The 19,586-nt window shown below is 43.6% G+C and overlaps 1 long non-coding RNA gene across 1 annotated transcript; it reads right to left on the minus strand.

Annotated features, from left to right (window-relative positions):
* Positions 1 to 4,009: 4,009 nt before the first annotated feature.
* Positions 4,010 to 18,766, minus strand: LOC116795414. The gene is made up of 3 exons (XR_004360047.1): positions 18,696 to 18,766; positions 12,722 to 12,811; positions 4,010 to 4,450 (listed from the first exon to the last, which is right to left on the minus strand). It is a non-coding gene; the product is annotated as an uncharacterized LOC116795414 (long non-coding RNA).
* Positions 18,767 to 19,586: the final 820 nt, after the last annotated feature.

Below are 19,586 nucleotides of genomic sequence, written 5' to 3' on the forward strand. Positions count from 1 at the left end.
AATAGGTGATTTAACTCTGTGAGTCATGGGATATTTTTGGAATCTTTGACGGTCTGAGTATTGCAGCTGCCTATTTTGCCAGTCCAAGGTGGCCCATTAGCAGAGATGACCCCTCAGTCTGGGTGTGAAGGTGTTAATGCCTTTCCAGAGGGGAGTTATCACAGATGAGTCATTGATGTGAAAACAAAAGAACACTTCCCTGCCTCACAGTGATTCTTTAACACCCAGTTTGTAGCCTGAGGTGTCAGGTGTGCCCTGGGCAGCTGCTGCAAACGATCCATTTATTAATAGTCCATCAGAAATGACACAGATGGTGCAGAATTCAGTGTTTTGGTTATACCCGTGTAATGATAAACTGATCCCAGTCCCTGTAACCAGGAAACTCTCCTTTCGGATTTATTTCCAAAATCTTTTAAACCTGTGTACACCAAAACCAGATGTTGTATTCCAGTATAATTTGGCCCAGTGTTCTACCCAGAAAAATCACTTCCTTAGTCCTACTCAGTAATCATCAGTCTAGAAGTTCTAGGATAAGACTGGTCATGTTTTATCACAGAATTGCCTTTGGAGTCCATGTTGAATTGCCTTTCTGCTATAATCTTTTTCAGATCCATTCTTTTACAGGATGAAGTCTATAACTTTGGCTTGGTTCCATGATGCTAAATGAATTACTTTATATTTCACTGCATAAAACCATATTTTGTTAGAATGATCCAGGATTGCTAAGCTCCTGGTCAGTTTGTATGGGTGCTTTGTCCTTATAATTGTCTTTATGTCATCTGCAAATTTTATTAGCAGTGATTTTATATTCATTTCCAGGGCATTAATTTAAGATGCTGGATGCCCTCAATCCTGATGTTGATTCTTACAGAAACTTGATAGAAGCCCCCCAGTATCATGTCATACAGTTATTATTACTTTTTGAGCTCTTAGTAGTGTGTTTCCCAGTCCACTGTAGGCATAATTTGTGGAAATTGTATAGTGCTAAATTTTAAAAAAATGGCATGACTGGTATGTTAAACATATCAGCTGGTAAAAATAACTACATAGTTATAAAACATTCAGTTTGTTTGACCTCTTTTCCACAACATCTGTTGACTGGCAATTATTATATTTTGGTCCTCCAATTCATTATTAATTGAGCCTTGTGTCATCAGTTTCTTTTTTTTTCCCTCTGGGACTGAAACTCGCCCAACCAGTCTGTACATCATGTGGTTACCCTGGAACCCCGGGGAGACATCTGCTAATGACCAGCACAGCAGCTATGCAATTTATTGTCTGCTACACATTCAAACGTAATACAGGGCAAATCTTCTATATAAAACATATTCATAAAAAATCTGTGGAAGTCAGCTCTGTAGGAATTGAACTTACAGGTGCTCCTAAAGATCAGACACAGCTTACCATAAAATATCTGAGGTCATAAGGTATTGTTACAAATGGCTGGGGAGTCTGACAGGACTGTGGCTTGTGTGGTCTTGGGATGCTTGCAGTAGCTAGCACAGGCCTACGCTGCAACTAAAACAGACTACCCTACATTACACTAGGACCCCTTCCAGCATCTGAAGCAGGCAAGACCATGGGAGCCTTCAGGTAGCTCTCTCTTCCCAACGGCAAGAAGTTTTCTGTAGGTCCTCTCAGTATGTGTTTGTATGGATTTTTCTGCCTCTGCGCTGCTTGACACAGATACGTATAAAGTACTTGCTGGCACTTTTCACAAGGACTAATATGATGTTTACTCTCTCTCTCTCTCTCTCTCTCTCTCTCTCTCTCTTTCTCTTGCCTTCATCCCAAACATAACTGACATTAAAAGTTAGCATTAAAAATTACAAGATGCCCAAAGATATTAATACCTTTATTAAACTGTATACACATCATAAGACATATGAACCATATGAGGCAACTGACAATATCTTTTGTTCTGTCCTATCTACAAGTCTTTGCAATTCCTTTTCTGAGTCTCAGTTTCCCCACTTTCTACATACCCAACAAACAGCCATTAGCATCTGGTGTATTTTCATTCTGTGGCTGAGAACAAAAAAGTTGTGATAGAAATAGAAAATTCATATGAGGAAATAAATACTAATGCTATTTAGCATGCTGAATAAAACCAGAACTTGTTGGAACTCTATGCAATATAGATAGCTGATGTACCAAGAGTACACTGTGAGCCTTCCTGAGCTCAGTCAAGGTTTTCCTGGTCTAGTTGGAAAGAGCAAAGCTTCCTTTATTTCTTATTACTTGTCTTTATTCCCATAAGTATCCAAATAAAATTGCTCAGATCAAGACTCTGGTTTCTTCACAGTGAGTGCCACTGATGGAGAAACTCTAACTTGCAATTAGGCCTGAAGTGTGGTGGTAAGGAGCCACCAAAAAGGTGGGCCTTGTACACCTCCTGAGAAGCTGTGTGGTAGCAGGAATGTTGCAACATGCTATATGTAGCTCCACAGATGAAGGAAAAGAAAGCCCAGGGGTTCAGTCCAGGGGATCAAGAAACCATGTGTCTAATGATGAAGGGGAACATTTTACAGTCAAATGATAGACAGTACATGATCCAGATGATGATGGACAGAACAGGAGAGCAGTGGCTGAAAGGTGATATTGTAGTCATCAGCCTTGCTACCGGAGGTGCTGTGAGCTTGTTTCTTCATTGCCAGTCTTGTTTGCATTAGGCAACGCAGCTTTCTGTACTTTAAAAGAAAATATAAGCAGCAATATGGTATCACAAGGTCAGCTGCAATCCTATATGTTATCAGTGGTTATCTGGAAACCACATGAAAGAACAATCTCTTTCCTTACACCAGCTCTGTGCTGCCTTTTTACGTAGCAACAGCTTGCAGATGAGGAGCTGAAAGTGTGTTTATTTTTCTTCCTCTCTGTGCCATTCTTTCATGATTTGCACAGCCTTATGTCTTGAAGAGTAGCTGCTGCAAAGTTGTTCCGTTCCCATGAACAGTTCTGAAGACAATGGAAGTGGAGGTGCCACTGTGGGAAGTTCAGCCATCCCTGCACCTTCTGCAGGTTTTAGAGGAGGTTTTCGACCAACAGCTCAGAAGTCAGAGAAAGAAGTGGTGATGGCTTTCCCCATTTCTTTCATGACTTCTCCAAGCAAGGATGACAGCAGGAACATGCACCAGGCAAGATGTGGGCCAGATCTACCTAGTGTTTGTCCTAATAACAGCTTATCTCCAAACAGCATAAATAACCTCCTGCTTCAGTGAGAATCCATTCCTTGCAATAGATTAAAAAAAAGTTTTAAGGTAGGCCATTTGCCCTTCTTTGATGGGTGGTACGTGGAACCTTGCAGGTGTAACAGCTCCAGCTCCTGCTGACCTGCAGCTGTCCCCAGAGGTGAGGCAGGTGACAGGCGCTGGTGCTGCTGGCGTGGGCAGCCCATGGTTTCTGTAGGTGTGCAGCCTGTGCAGGGACGGCTGCCACAAATTCTTTTCATGGGAGTGGCAGGAAACAGTGTTTCTGTAGCGTGGTGGAAAGCAAACCATTCATTGCCATCAGGGTTTCATCTTCTCGCAAATAAGATCTTTGTTTGTAAATGCGGCTTTGTAGTTCTGCGAGAACCGGTAGAGTTCCACTTCCAGGAAAATATTAAAGATTAACCATGAACAAGTAAAAGAGGATGAGACCTTTGTGGTGTCTGCTGAGAGACAGCGGTTATTTTGCCATAGCTGACAAAAATCCCAAGCCCGTGGCCAGTGGATGCTTGGTGCAAACTTCCACTTACTCAAAAACAAGGCACACACCACATAGTTCTTCTCCAAACTTGTCCAGAAATTTGCTTACCCCTCTTTAGTATATAACCCTGGAGACTCTTACCCTGAACCTCCCCTGGACCCCTGCAGCAGACCAAGGGGTAAGGACTTAGATTTACTCAGATTCAGTGAAACTAGGCAGTAAACTTTATTAATCTTTCCAAGGTAGGAATTAGTATCTGTTCTTCCTCCTAATTCCTTCTCCATCAGCACCAGCTGCTACAATGTGTATTGCCCTATAAAACACTTTCCGTTCAATGCTGGTGCCCTCAGGTGCCCTTCTCCTCCCCCGTCCTCCCAGATGAACACCTGTGAGAGGCAGATGGCACAGCTAATCCAGAATATATTTCTTGAGTCCATGTAGAGAAGCTGCCAAGCTGCTGATATTTTGGCACCATGCCTTGTGGCATCCATGGCTGGTGAGAGACGCAGATGCTGCCTGAAAATAGCTGAAGAGGAAATTCTCCCAGTGTCTCCAGAGGTCCAGGGAAGGAGGCTGCTGCTGCTGTAGGGTTCATGGGTAGACATCCCATCAGCGCCCTTGCAGGGAATGCCTCATGAGCAGAGTTTCCTCGCTCATGTCTTAATCAGCCTTTCCTCCAGCTCTGTTTCAATGGGCTCCGTGGGCACTGCCTTACCTTCTCGCAGTGAAGGGTGAGAAGCAATTTTTGACTGGATGTGGCCTGGCAAAAGGAGGAAATGTGTTTGCAGAGAGCTGGGAGCTGTTGTTTCTGCCTGCAGACTTCATGCACACTCAGAGACTGCAGCAGCAGACATCTCTGTTCACTTGTTTTCATAAAAGATAAGCATTGGCACATATTTATGTCTGCCAGGAGTATATAATAAGCAGCGTCTTCACCACTGAGCTTTGTCAGAGCAGTTGCAGAGAGCCATGCAGGTGAGTGAGGACAACCCCACTCCACTGTGTGTCCCTCAGCAGCCAGCACCCCCAGCCCTCTGAGCTGCAGCAACAGGGTCCCCGGGACAAACCACTACCACCAGTGGCTCAGCTCCTTCTTGACAAAGGAATGGTTTTCCAACATGTGATTGTGCCTGGGAAGTAGCCTGGTTCCCTCATGATGAAATGAACTCTGAGGTAGGAGCCATGCCCATACAGCCACAGCAGTCCCCCTAAAATTCAGATATTCATCAGGGCCTATTACAACTGAAACTGGAGCCCAGCAGCCATCAGGAAAAAGAACTGAAACCAGCTCACCAGCACATAAGACCAATAATAAATACCAAAGAATCAACACATTGTGCTCTTTCTATTGTGTAGGGCTTCAGGACAGCATAGATCCGTGCACTACCTGGTTGGTTTTGAAAGGAGTGTTCTTATTGCCCAAGGTCTGCCAAACACTTTGCAGACATGAAGGAGAGCACAGTCCTTGCCTGAAGGGGCTGACGGTCAGTGGCAGACTAGCAGTGAGGAAAAGAAACAAATAAGATGAAAAAGGCACGTCAGTATTGGAAAATGTGTGGTTTGCCCCAGTATATTTTGAGAAGCTGGAGGAAATGTGGGAAACATTAATTTTACTTCCACTATTTATTCTTCGTAAGTTCTATAGCCTTCAGATCTCTAATTCAGGGTCTAATGTTCTTTGTTTCCACTTCTCAGTCCTTTTATGCACATTTTGCAGGAAAATAACTCTTGTTCCTTGCCCTCTCTTCCTCCTCTCCCCAAACTAGAACACTACACCCAGCTCCTTAAAAACATGGGGGTACATAACCCCACAGGGATCAAAAAGGCTTAACCCGATTTAGGTACCTAAACACCTTTGAGGATCTAGGCTTTAATCAGCTCATTTAATGAGCTCCTGTGGTCAAAATGCACAAACAAGGTCTTAAAGCCAGTGGTTGTGCAGAAAAGGCTCTCCAAATGCAAGGAGAGCACACCAAGGCAGTCAGGGAGAGTCCCAGAAAGCAGTACCGAGATGGATGCACTTCCCAGGTAGAAACACTGTCTCTGTATCAGATGATGTACTAGTGATCAAAAAACAGCTATGCAGTATTTGCAGCAGACCTGCTTTCTGCACCCCCTGTAAGGCAGTCCCCGCTTCTGTTTTCAGAAAGAACCTAATTTCTTGCTGGTGATCCAGAAGCAGGAAGGCATCATGGAGAATTTTGGCTGTGCCTGCCAACACAGTTTTGGGGAAAACCCTTCTTCACATTAAAGGACACAAGTAACAAACCAACTAACTTCAGCCACAAGCAACTTAGCATAGAGACTTGAAACTCACAGCTGTGGCTGCTCTTGTTGCCTTACCACAGAATGGAAAAGAAACTCCCTCTTAAAAATAGTAATGCTATTTCATTATCACAGAGCTTGCACACCAAACCCACTCTACTACAGAATATAGCTCCACTAGGTAATGTATGAACAGAAAATAAAAGAAAAAAGAAGAAAAAAAAAGGGATGCCTTTTGTCTGGAGAAGTTTAAAAGAAGAATAGATGGTACTATAAGCAGCCAGAAGCGGTATTGGTGGTGCAGCAGCTCAACCATAAACAAGTCTGGGCTGTGGTTTTTGGTAAAGTGTCATAAGAAGAGACCTTCCAGGGAAAAAATTTGGCAGGAAAATAGCAAAATTGCTTTTTCAGTAGCTTATGGGCAAGTTGTAGGTAAGAGGATGTAGATGATGAGGGCTAAACAGTGCTATACACTATGCATGGTGGCAGTGACAACCCCAAGGCTCAGTGAGGGCTCTGCTCTCCTGAGCACAAGGACACAGACAAGCATGGCAGCACCCAGCCTCTCCAGGAAGTCACTTATCTGCAACCTTGCTCAGGAGGTCTGATACAACCACACACATGATTCATGCTTAGATTGCTTTGTTGAAATGCAAACAGGTGTTATAAAAATACAAGATAGTCCTCTATGGCTTTCACAGAAGATGTTGATTTAGATTACGTAAGAAATCAAAATTTTACATTTTTCAGAATATTTCGTTGCCTCTGGATTAGCTTGATGGAACTCAGAAGCCTTTTCTAACAGTGGTATGGGGCTGGGAAACTGCATGTCCATGACTTCAAATAGTTCTGGACCATGATGACATTTTTCCCTGTGAGTTTACTTAGGAAAAGCCATTTCTTGGTATTATTACATAGAAGGGACCACTGATACTTAGTTATGTATGTGACAGTGGAAAATGAAGAGATGAAGTAACAATGTCTAATGTGGGAGCTGATTTCCACAATAATCAAGATAGATGACAGTAATAATAATTATCCATGGTGAGTCAAACTCCTGGATTAACTTTCTCAAAGCAATGTTAAACAAGCTGGAGATATGAATGGAGGTAAAGCATCAGGTCCACGGCTGGCAGAGGGGTCTGGTGTTCCTCAGGAAGGACTGAGCTCTAGAAACTGTTTTGTAAGGATTGCAGCAGTACATGACTCAACAGAGTCCCTCTGTCCAACCACAGTATAACCCTTCAGCATTGCCTGCTGCACCTAAACACACTTCACTTTTACTCACTACAGTTCACCTCTTTTGGTGTTTATCATGCAGCAATGGGCCTGGATATTACAGCAGTGTCTGCAGTATACATTAGAAGGAGTAGAGGATGTAGAGGTAACCACTGCTCTACCGATAGCAGTTCTTGGAGGAGCTGACACTTCTGTAATATGCAAGTGACAGTCGCCAGGCCCAGAGCTGTGCTGGGTTTTGGCAGCAGGCCTCCTTCGAGGAAGCTGTTTTAGAAATCCTTGTGTATTTCTTAGGTTGCTCTCCATTCAAGTCAGTGCACCAGTACTCACTCCAGCTCTTCTCTTGCTCTAAATGATGCAAGGATGCTTTGACCAACAGATTTGGAAAAGAGTAAATGGCAGCAAGCATCTTTCCCTGTGGAAGCATCACTACACCTGACAGTACTGCAGGCTACCACTCTCTGTCAAGACCCTGCTCATTTCCAGCCTTCTAGCCCAATCCTCAAGCCTTCTGACACAGCAGCTTGGATGAGAATCATCTGTTCCTTAAGATGCAGCCAAATCCTGCTGGATAGCCTAACCCTCTGCTTGCAGGGGTGGTAGGATTTCTGAAATTACAAACATACCTGAAGACTAGTTGGGCACTTTACAAATTCTGCAAAGTATTGGTGCAGAAGTAATGCTGAACTCTTGAAATCAAGGAGACCTGAGGACTTAGCCTGAAAAACTCTTTTAGAGTGGAGATATCTCAAAAATATATTCTGTCTGCCTTTTCAGGAAACTAACCTCCTTTCAAGATCACCCTCCATGGTTTCTATATTGCTCTACCAGTGCTCAGAGTGTTATGTAAATGTCACAGCATTTACAGTGAAAAGAGGCATTAGTGCAAATCATAATCAGGTCTGAGGATTCAAGCCCTCCCTCCACAGGTACGTAGCTGTGACCCTGGCTCCAGGGGGGCACTGCTCCAAGCATAAAATGGGGAGTTCTCTGACCTGTCAGGGTCAAGATGGGTTAGAAATTCAATTCAAGTTCCACACAGCTGCACTGTAACCAGCATAGGAATCCTTGCATCTGTATTCATCTTTTAGGTTAGCTTTCACTGTTATTAATTTCCTTTTATAGTATCAATTTCATGTTTACCAGCACCAGATTCTGAGCTGATGTAGATCAGCAACGATCCATTTCTGTTAAGCGAGTGGCATTATTTTACAGCCATTGAGGGGATGGCCCCTAGCTATTAGTTTTTCTTTGCTCCTCTCTCTTGACAGGAATAATCTCTTTTAGAATTTGAGACTAAATAAAGAATCACCCTTTGGATAGCTGAGTCCTATAATTCCCTCCTGGCTTCCACCTTTGCTTGCTGCCACTAGAAATGAAGAGTGCTGAGCACCTGACAGGATCAGGCCCTCGGGTGGCTCAGTGGCAGTGCCATCCCTCTAATTCTGGGGTAATGATAATAATTGGGCTTGCACTGAGTGTTGACACATATTTATTAATCGCAAGGTGCGGCTGGCTTTGCACTTTGCTAAGACAAACACTCGCAGAACAATGTGCACAGAGGAGGCTGGAAGCCATCCAGCCATGTATCAGCAGCAGCTGAGAGGGGAGGAAATTGCTAACTGTCCTGCACAAGGAGACAGGGTGCTGAAAATCCATCTGAAGATAGAAAGATCTCCTTTTCTTGGGTTCAGTTTTCCTTTTGGAGAAACCTTTCCTGTTTCATCAGAAAGCCCCTGACCTTGCCTTGGCCCCAGTGGCTTGTGACACAAGACCGAGATGACACAATTGGAGCCAGGCTTCGTGCCAGGGCTGGCAGTGATTTAGTGACGTTCCTAGAGAGCAGGGGGAGGAAGGCCCTGGCCCATGAACTGAAGGTTATTTGAACAGAGTCATATATTTAAGGTAGGAACAACATGAATCCCAGTACAGTAGGAAGGGAAGGGAAGCCTACCTGCTGGCCTGTGAAGTGGCTTATCCTTACAGAGATAAACTGCTGGATGCTCAAGGGAGAAACCAGCAATGGAACTGGGGCAGAGAAGACTTTTCATTCTTACTTTTGGTACTAAAACAGTAAGTAACAAGTGACTGCACTGTATTTATTTACTACCCTGTAAATGGAGCCCAGTGACTCACTTCTTTTAGTGCTTTTCTTTATCAGTGATGAAATTACTCTCTCTTGAGAGCAACTACTTTCCTTCCTCTTCCTTCAGCCTGAGGATTTACATACAGCAATACCAAATAAGTGAAGCCAGTGCAAGACAGCTTGCTCAGTTCATCCCTCAGCTTCAGTTGAGTTATGTCTGGCAAAACTGCAACTAGCTTGGATGTGTCTATAGGCTCTTCCTCATTGTGTCTCTGCTTGTTGTGTCACACAGCTCAGAGCACTTCGAAGCTGCGCTAACTTGTGTCACTTAGAGAGATTTTCAAAGCCCCCTTAACTTATCTGCCCTGTCATCGCTGTGACCAGCCTGGCACTAATCGGGATGTTCAAGAAATATCAGCCAGTTACTCACAGTTCTCTGAATCAGCAAAGAGGAGAAACTTCCTTTCTCATTTTAAGTAGTTTCTATATGTCTAGAGATGTCTTACAGAAACAGAAACTATACCTGATAAAATGCCAGCATTAATCCATTTGATGTATTTAAGTGCGGCTGTTTAACAGCAACATATCAAGTTAATGTGATACTGATGGAACAAGAAATGGCATCAGAGGGTTTCAAAAGATTTCTTATCATAAAGAAAAAAAAAGGATTTTGACTTCCCATTTCATTTCTCTGTGAATGAGAACACCTTTGCTATTTACATTATTTACTGTTTACTGTAGTAGAGTCACTACTAAAAATCAAAGTGATTTGCAGAGCCCTGCCAGTTCTTTTTATATCTCCTTTACTGACTCAATAAACGTCTGACACTCCAGTATTGTAGCTAAGTGTACTGATTCTGCCCTCATGGAAAACATCTTTTTTAGAGAATTGTTCTGCTTCTGCTTAAAAATGTGATTTGTCTGGTGAAGCATTTGTAAAAGCTTCCCCCCCCCCCAGTGTTGCTGTGGCAATTGTAAGCAGTTAGGCAGGCATAGTAACTTGAGAAGCTATGTGAAATCTTCTGATATGCAAATACGCTGCTGTATACATGGCAAAGAAGAGGTTTGGGTACACTAACATGGAACAGAGTTACACTAACAAACAATTCCTTTATATGCTATTTTGAAATAAAACTTTGTCCTGAAAAATGATGTGAAGTAAATATTCCACAAAGCCTGTGGTTGTAGGGAAATGGTTCTGAGTTCAGACCAGTTCTGCTTCAGACTGGTTCTGTTTCTCCCAATGCAGTCACCTTTAAATGAAATAGAGCAGGACTGAAGCCAGGAACAGGATTGGGCCTGAGGAAGGTGCAGCAAGGGAAGACATTCTGGTCTGACAAGGACAGGGCATTTCATGTCTCAACCATCACCTGGCAGAATTGAACAGGATGGATGTTCCTATGGGAAAAGGTGGCCTTCCAGTCTGAAGAGGACACGTTACATCTGGTCTGTATCTGCTCTTGGATCCAAATTCAGGCAGAGAAGAGACAATAGGAAACAGCCTAACGCAGCTCCACTATGGTGTTCTTGGATGCCAGCCATAGTTGAATCTTCCAGGTAAGTATGGAACACAAAGGAATTTATGAGCACATAAATCATAGGGGCTGAAGGTGGGAAAGACACTGGAGGACTAGTCAATGCAGGCCTGCTTTCTACAGGGAATTTCCCAGTTGACAGTTTTAAGAATTTAAAACAATAGAGCTTTAACTTTCCTCTGGGAGTAATTTAAAGTGGTTAGGTACCTATCTGAACCTTTTAGCATCTCAGTGTGTTTCATGGGACTAGCCCTGTAGAGGTTCCTAGCAGCTCTTGATGCAGGCCTTTAGATTCAGATTTCTCTTTTGCCATTTATTCCAGGCTTATTCTATAACAAAGCAAACTCAGAAGTGGAGGTAGTCACTTCAGGCTTTCCTACACTGAGGGTTTCCCCATATTTCCTCCCATGGAAACTGTATCACAGGAAGAGTGGCTGTGAAAAGCTGTGAACAATCTGGGTTACAGCGAACGGGGAAAATGCATTAACAAGGAACAAGGAATCCTGCATGTAACATTGTTGTGAGATGGCTGCATTGTGTTGCAGTTCCACTCTAACATATGTTGTCTGTACAGCAGGTCCCTAAGATTTCAGCCACTTTCACAAATTGTTCCTAGAAACTGGTCTGAGTTTCAGTAAGGCAGATCACATCTTCTAAAGGCTTTGCTGGTCTGCACTAGGGCAGGCTGTGCATCATAAGCTACTCTACAACAGATTTCTGAAGAAGGAAGAAAGAGCACACAGAAAGATTCAGGAAACCGCCTCTGCCCCTGATATCTGAGATTAAGGCTGGTAGAACAGGAACAGAGACCTGTGCTTAAATTCCACTTCATATTCTCTGTAAAGATGAACAGTCTGTTGGCATTTTGCAATGACTGTGAAGAATTTTAGTGGTTAATTATATCTTCTGTTTCTTGCCTCACTATCTCTGTGCACATTCACATGAGTCCTAAAAGGAGTTTACTGTTCAAATGCCTAGGCTCTGGGCCAGCAGCAGTGCCTAAAGAATACTGTGAAATATCTCCTCATGTGCCATGATAAAATGCTTGGGGACATACTATAAAGAGCTTTGAGTACATCTGCAAAGTCATGAAATGTTATGTCATCAGTGCTACAAGAACCACAAGGTTGTGATCTCAGAGCAGTCTCTCAGCCAAAGTAAAAGAGTAACAAATCTAAAGGGTGTATTCAAGGACTTTGTCACCATGGTGACACTTTTCAACTGGGTGTGCCAAGGGTGGGACAGAGGTGGTTGGCCAAAATGTGCAGGTTACTGCAGTGGGAAAAGTGGGGCAGTAACATAACGGGCACAGAGGAAGGAAAGGGTGAAAAGCAGGTGCCAGCAGTGGTGGCATGGCAGTGGGAAGCCAACAGAAGATTCCCAAGGCATTGATGTGCTTATGAGCTTCACAATTTCCTCTTGCCCTAGGTTGGTCACTCATGGTCAGTGTGTGAAAGGGGAAGATGGTAATGTGCCACTGTGGTGTGTCAAGTGAGAGACAGGAAGGGGAGGAAAAGGGGATTTGGGATGGGTGATAGTTTGGCCACAGCTGGAGGAAGATGGTTTCTGTTAGCTTATAGCTTGTTTGAATAGATCACCATTCTTCACCTTCCTTTTCACATCAGTCTTACCACAGTTCAATAAAAATGATAGTAAAATGTAAAGAGGGACAGACACTTTCTATTGAGGATCCTTGCCCTGGACAGACAGTCTGTCCCCTCCATGCATCTTTCTCTCCTATGTTACAGGGGAATCTTTGCTTGCAAGCAGAGATGCTCTTGGGCCCCAGCCACTGAGACAGTTCCCTGAGACCCTGGCAAGGTGAGGGGAGAAGGGCAATACACTTAGCTAAGATAGAAAGCAGTAAACACATCCAATGCTGAAATAGAAGAATAAAGGGGCTTACCTCCTAGCTTGCCCTGGTATACTAGAATTTTATGGTTAGGTCTTACCAGACATCATGCCAGTCCCATAGTATTCAGTAGGCTTGACTAACCTGGGGCAATCACGGTAAAACATAGTTGAGTAGGAATGATCCATGACACAACCCTCTCTCACCCATCAGAATTTGGCAGCACAAACTCTGCCAGAATCTGATTTCTTTCTTTACAAAGCACTTCAGCTCCAAGCTTTTGATTGAGAGTTACAAGGTGCCCTGACATGTTCCTGCTCCAGCAATTCATTAGCCATATCTTTTTGCAATGATTGCCATTTTGCAGTATTTCTTCAGGGCTTCCTGGCTCTCCCTAGGAGACAGGGAGAGGCAGGATCAGCACTGGGGTAGTCCATCAGGCAGTGCAGTCATGTCCACAGTAGAGCTTTGCTGCTGATTCCAGCAGTTTGCAGTTGTGAGTGAACTGCATTTGAGTGTAAGCTGGCACTGAAACACAGACTTGGCCATCTGGCCAACATGATTGCAAATGGTTGAAGGATGTGCAGGTACTGATCAGTTTTGGCATGATACAAAACAGAGCAGGAGGATGACTGGAGGCCAGTCAAACCAGCAGAGAAGCGTTGATCCTCACGCACAGTGCGATATGAGAGGCAGAGCAGACTGCCTCCAATGTTCACACCCACTGGAAATTGTGCTGTGTGGGTTCAGGGCATTTCAGTGAGGATATAGCTGGGCTTGCTGGGAATCTTGAGCCAACAGGCTCTGAGAGTAATAACGAGTGTGTTAGGTGGGAGGCATGGGTTTAATTTCTGTGGGGTTCCTGGGATCAGCTCCTTCCTCTTGGCCTTTTGCCCTCCTCCCTGGCACTGGGAGGTAAGTCCTCTGGAGCAAGGTCTGTCCCTTCAAATGGGTGTGGACACAGTGGGTCGAAGATCTGGTTTGGGTAACTTCATCTGCACACAAGTAAAGTTCAGATATTTATAGTGAGGTCCTCCCTTGCTTAATTGTCAACCTGTACTATCCCCCCTGCCTGTGTCACAGTAGCAGAGAAATACGTGACAGGAAGGGGTTAACTTGCTGTGGGGGGCCGGAGTGGTTTGCAGGCAGAAGGGAGGAGCAGGATAGTATTTCTATATTAACATGCAGCTGGTTAATGCAGCTGAATAGCCCTGGCTCAGCTGTTACCTTTCTCAAAGCCAATGGCAAATGATGAAAAACCGTGGTAATATCTATTAAAAGTTTGTGGAAGGGGCCTGCTCAGTGGGAGCTTTTCCATCTCACATACAAGTGATGATTTAGAACAGAGAAAGATCCCCTCGAGGGGATTTTATGAACCATGCAATGCTAATTAACTCCATTGTTGTATTTTGTTTTGAACATAAGAGTCCCTCTGGGATTGCAGCACTCTTTCCTCCTGCAATAGATTTCCATTTTGCACCACTGTATAAAATCTCCTCCACATCCCATCAGCAAAAGGGATTAACAATAGGGAGAAGCATATGTGCATACTTTTATGGGGTTCTAGGGAGGAATGTCTCTCCCTTCACCTCCCAGATGCATTCTCAATAGGGGTCATTCTGTACATCCTTGCTTTCGCTGTTTCTTTAACCTTGAATTAAAAACAAGTGTACATCAAACACTTGGCAGCATCTCCCTTTGATCTTCAGCATATTCAAACCACTTCTGAACACACTGTGCTGGAGTTTGTTTTAGCAGTTGAGCTGTTTGGGCAGAAATGCAAAAGGAAAGGAAAAAAAAAGAAAACCAAAACCCAACCTCGCCAAAAAACCAACAAAAGCCATCAACACCAGAAGTGGAAGCACTGATGAATGACCGATTTGCTCATCTACAGTATATCCCGAAAGGAAAGCAAGAGAATGAAATCTCTCATCTGTTTGTAGCCCTTACTGGCTCGTGCCAACAATGTTCAGAAGAAACTTGACTCCCTCTGTGCTGGATCAGCTCTTCATTTTCTGGGCTTCTGGTGTTCCACTTCAGTTTGCCCAGACGCTCTTCTCTCTGCTCACTCATTTTGTATTCAGCAAAATGGATCCTGACTGGCCTGGTGCTCTGGCTATCATGACTTAGCATTAACTTCAGTGAAGGACAAGAGCAAGAACTTTCAGATGAATCAAATGGCTTCTTCTTAATTTTTTAGCTTCAGTTTCTGGCCTCCGTCAACTCTGATAAAGCCCAGGTCTCCATGGGGTGTCTTGGATATTCTCTTCACTGCCTGAAGTTTCAGCTCTGCACAGGCCAAAATTCACAGCCTGTTGATTCCTGCTTTAGGCAATTCAGTTGTTTCATGGTAAGAAATATTTAGAAAGCTGTCCCAAGGGAGTGGCTAGTGCACTGGAGTCTGATTCATGACTTCTGGATGGTACTGGAACCACATTGGGAGCTACTTGCCACCAGCTGTAAATGGAATTCTGCATGAGCTTGACCAACAGGAGCAGGGATTTGCAAATAAGAGACTTTTTCATTTATCTTGTAACACTGTAAATTCTTATGTCTTGATTGCTAATTCATGCTGGAATATAATTATGATCAGACCAATTTCTGAGTCCTCTGAATGAACAACTGGAAAGACATTTAACATCTTCAGGAGTGTAGATAACACAAGCCATACAGTAATGCTGCCTTTGCACTCAGGCCCCTGGGGTCATGACTGCTGCCTCCAGACCCAGGCAGAGCTGCTGTCAATTGGAGACACTGCAACTCATGAGAGACCCTACTCTCCTATCACATCTTCAGTCAGCTAAGCGGAATACTGAGTATATTAAACAGCTTTATCAGGGATCCAGTGGGGATGTTCATTGAGGCAACAACCTCTGTGGCATTGGCACTAGACTGATGAAGGAAAATTATTCATGTAAAGCTTTCTATTCTCCCTGCAACATCCCTCACTTTCTTCAAGCTCCTCTTTTCCTTTTCAAAAGGAGGAGAAACAATTAAAAAATATTCATACTAGTTCTACCCCAAACCTTCTGGCAGCACCATGGCTGGATGGGTTTTCCCTTGGAGTATTGCATTCAGTGATCTCAGCAGAGGTGTTCCTGAGCACCTTCTTGTTCAAACATTATGACATTGTCTTATACTGTAGGGTCTTGAGGACAATTACTACAACAGTTGTAGTTGTCTATTGCAACAGTGGTCTGCAGGGCATGTTAGTTATGTAAGACAACATATTGATGTGACATTGTCATTCTTTCTGAAAATGCTGCTAAATCTTTTCTGCTGAGTGTCACAGGTCCATGTAAATACCTATTTTTGTCCTTTTCTTTGCAGTCCTTTATAGCAATTGACAGAATCAAAGAGGCAAAACTGAAGGGGAGGGACTTTCCATTCTAAAATCTTTAGCTTACCTCAAACACACATAATATTGTGGTGACCTCAGCATCTTCTCAGTAACATCTATATAAAATAACCAGAGCAACTACATAGGTTTACCCCACTCAACATCCAGAGAAGGAAGAGTAAGAGCTATCCCATTTTTGAGAAGCATTTCCAGGGCAGTGTTCTCATCAGGAGCAAATTTGTCAAATCCTGTTGCTTTTTTTACCTTTTAATTTATCCTAAAAGGGAAAACTTCTGTGAACAGAACAATTCCACAAGTCTTTTTTTTTTTTTTATAGTCCTCTCTGTAAGTCAGTCTTCCTTTAGCACTTGCTGACCATTGGCTTGTTAATGTGCAGGTGGGGAGAGCAGTGAAGACTTTGCCAGCATGATCCTTGTCACACGGGCCAGGATCACTCCCAGGATCCCCACCCTTGTGCAGCTCAACATATTGGTCCTTTATTGAATTGCTGCAGGTAACCATCACCCTGAGCAGCTCAGGCTTGTTTCCAAAAGCTAAGCAATAGTTGCCTGATGATTGTGTGATAGGGACACCAAATGTGAGACAGTGAGCCCCCCGTTGACTGCTGAGATCACAGAGAGCCACAGTGCAGCAAAGCCTTTCTGCAGATATAAAGAACATATTTTGGTTGATGCCACTCCTGTTCCTGGCACCACAGAGGCATCCCACCCCTCGCCTCTCTCTCCCAGGCTAAGTATAGAAGACACTTGAACTCCCCAAAGTTTCATTCCCACTTGGAGTTTTGCAGCTCAACTCTCTCCAAGTAAGCTCATTTGCATGCTCAGCCCAGGGAGGCCCACCAGCTCCTCTGAGGCTCTGCAAGGGGCCACACATCCCTAGTGTGCCACCACAGCTGGGCCTGCCCACCTTTGGTTTCCTTGCTTCAGCAGCAGCGTGGTGATATTTTTGTAGTTTCCACGATATGGACGCTTAATGCCAATGTCTGTTTGTTCTCTGTAACCTATGATTTTCCACAGCCTGCTAGAACAAGCGAGAAGCAACTCTACTGCTACTTAAGCAGCTTTTACGTACTATTAGGAAGAAGACGGATACACACAAGGGGGGCGTAAAGAAGGGTAGAACTTTTTTCACGTCTCCCGTGCTTTCTTTCCAGCCAGTTTCTGAGCTTTGTATTTCCACATGAACATTTTCCCCTGTCAGACAGAAGGGTAGGTAACCCTGTTCATCACAATGAGCACAGGGTACTTGCAAATATTATTTTAGCTTGTTCCTGCTCTTCCCTGTCTTGCCCTAATATTTGCAGTAGATAATTTCTAAAGCCTAAATAACTTAGGCTTGTGATTGAACATGCTTTTCCTGAGCTAAATTCCACCCTGTTCCAAAGTAATTGCTTCGTCTCAGTGGCTCTTCTTGAATCCTCAGGAGAAGAGGGCAGAGGTTCAACCTCCGAGTCTCACAGCTGGAACATGCAGCCCAGCAGTCACCCCCATGTGCCTGGGGGCTCTGGGGGCTCCTGTATCACACCCCAATACATCCCTCTGCCTTCCTCTGTCACTCTCCATTCCACTGTCATGAGTCAAGCCCAGCCTTTTTTTTCCAGAGAATAGGGGTGTCCTGCTTTGGTGTGGCAGACCCACAGGGCCCCTCCAGGTCAGGTCCCTGAAGTGCCCAAAGTCTCCCACTCAGCTGCCAGCTGCATGACAGGAGGCAGAGGCTGGTGTCACGCCAGGATGCATTTCAAAGCCAAAGAACCCTTGTTTTAAGTCTGTTGCAAGCTTTGTGCAACAACCTTTCTCCCAGAAGTCTGGCGATAAAGCTTTTAAAATTAATTTGCATAATTGGATCTTTAATTCTTTTTAAATGGAAACCAAAATGGCACTGTTCTTAACAAAAAAGACTTTCACAAAAGCCAAAGGATTGGTTGCAAGGTGGAGAAGTGTCACTGAGCTGAAACTAAGCCCAGATAAAAGATAATTAGGCAGACTGAACCAAATTCTGATTGTAGACAGAGGGGAAAATCTGAGGTAACAGCACAGACTTCAGTAAAATTACTTCACACTCATGTCAGCATAACTGAGCCTTGGTCTGCAGTAACTACTTTATCTTTTCAGCTCTGTGGTTAATAAGCAACTCTTTTCATTTATGGGGGGGTTTCCTTGTTCAAAAATTTATTAGATTAATAAACACTCCAGATATTTTTGTAACGGTGGGACAAATGTTCCATTTGTGCGGAAGACCAAGACATCATTTGAAGCAATCTGACTGCCATCATTTAATTCAGCAGAAATTTTGGCCTACTGAGATACTATTAGGAGAGCTGCACATAGAAAACCAGATAGAGTTCAGTTAGTAAAAAGCCATTCTCGTGTGCTTGTAAATGAAAAGCAACATTTCTAATGCAGTACAATGTATTTTACCTCCCATCCCTCCCTGAATTACATGTGCAGCTGTATATGGTGTTTTTACCTTAAAAAAAATTTTAAAAAAAGCAATTTTAGTACACATAATCCATCACACTTGTTTCTAAAGAGCTTTTTATATTGTTAAAAATATCCCAATGGCAAGGTACAAACCTGTTCTACAAGAGAGCTCAGTTTTCTCCCCCTGCTTGCAACAATTCATTCTTTAATCAAATATAAAGAAACTCCATTGGTGTCCTCTACTCACCAGTGCTATTAGTTACCCAAAGCCTGAATGCCAGCTAAAGGCATATGGCCATAACCTCCTTAGCCTTCGCTTTAAAACAGCAGTGAATCTGAAGCACTGGGGCTGCGGCAAGCTGGCAGAATGCAAATAGAAGGTTTCTGTGACTCGTCAGTCCTCCTGGGTACTCCATCACTGCTTGTGTCATGGAAACACAATCTGGGCAGCAGGAACATGCAGGAAGCCCACAGCTAAATTCTGTTCATGGGTACGGCAGTGTAAATCCAGGACATCACCACCAGAGCCACCAGACTTAACTGGGATTTTTATCTGGGCAACTAAAATGCCTGAAGAAGTAAGGCATAGCTGCGGACACTGCCAGAAATAAAGCTGAGCTGTCAAGGTCAGTGGCAAGCACGGCTGTTTGGATCAATTTTAAACAGTTTACAGCTTTCACAAATATCAGTATTGCCCCCCCCTCTTTTTTTTTTTTTTGGAGGCGGGGGTACTTCTTCAAAAATCCTTGTAAGAATAAAAACAGTGCTGTTATAAATTAAAAAAACCTCATGAAATACAGTGAGAGCAACACATACCACACTGTGGCACCAGGGATGTGATCTGTTTTAAGAAACACATGGCTTTATGTTTAATGAAGGGAGCCTGTTGAAGGATTGCAGACCAGGAGGGCACACTGGATTTGTTGTTTTATTAGGTTCTGGGTTATGTACTTCTCCTTTTGCTGGGTATCTGACAACATATGCCATTCCACTTACAACTGAATGGGCCGGGGGAGGACAGCAGAAAAAAAATCATTTATAAAGGACTGGAGCATTTTATTTTCTACCTTTTGAAAAAAGTGTTAAGCAAAAAAAATTGCATTATTTTGTCTAAACTAAAAACAGAAACAGATGGAAA

This window comes from Chiroxiphia lanceolata, chromosome 1 (assembly GCF_009829145.1).
Source record: "Chiroxiphia lanceolata isolate bChiLan1 chromosome 1, bChiLan1.pri, whole genome shotgun sequence".
NCBI classification, from domain to species: Eukaryota; Metazoa; Chordata; class Aves; order Passeriformes; family Pipridae; genus Chiroxiphia; species Chiroxiphia lanceolata.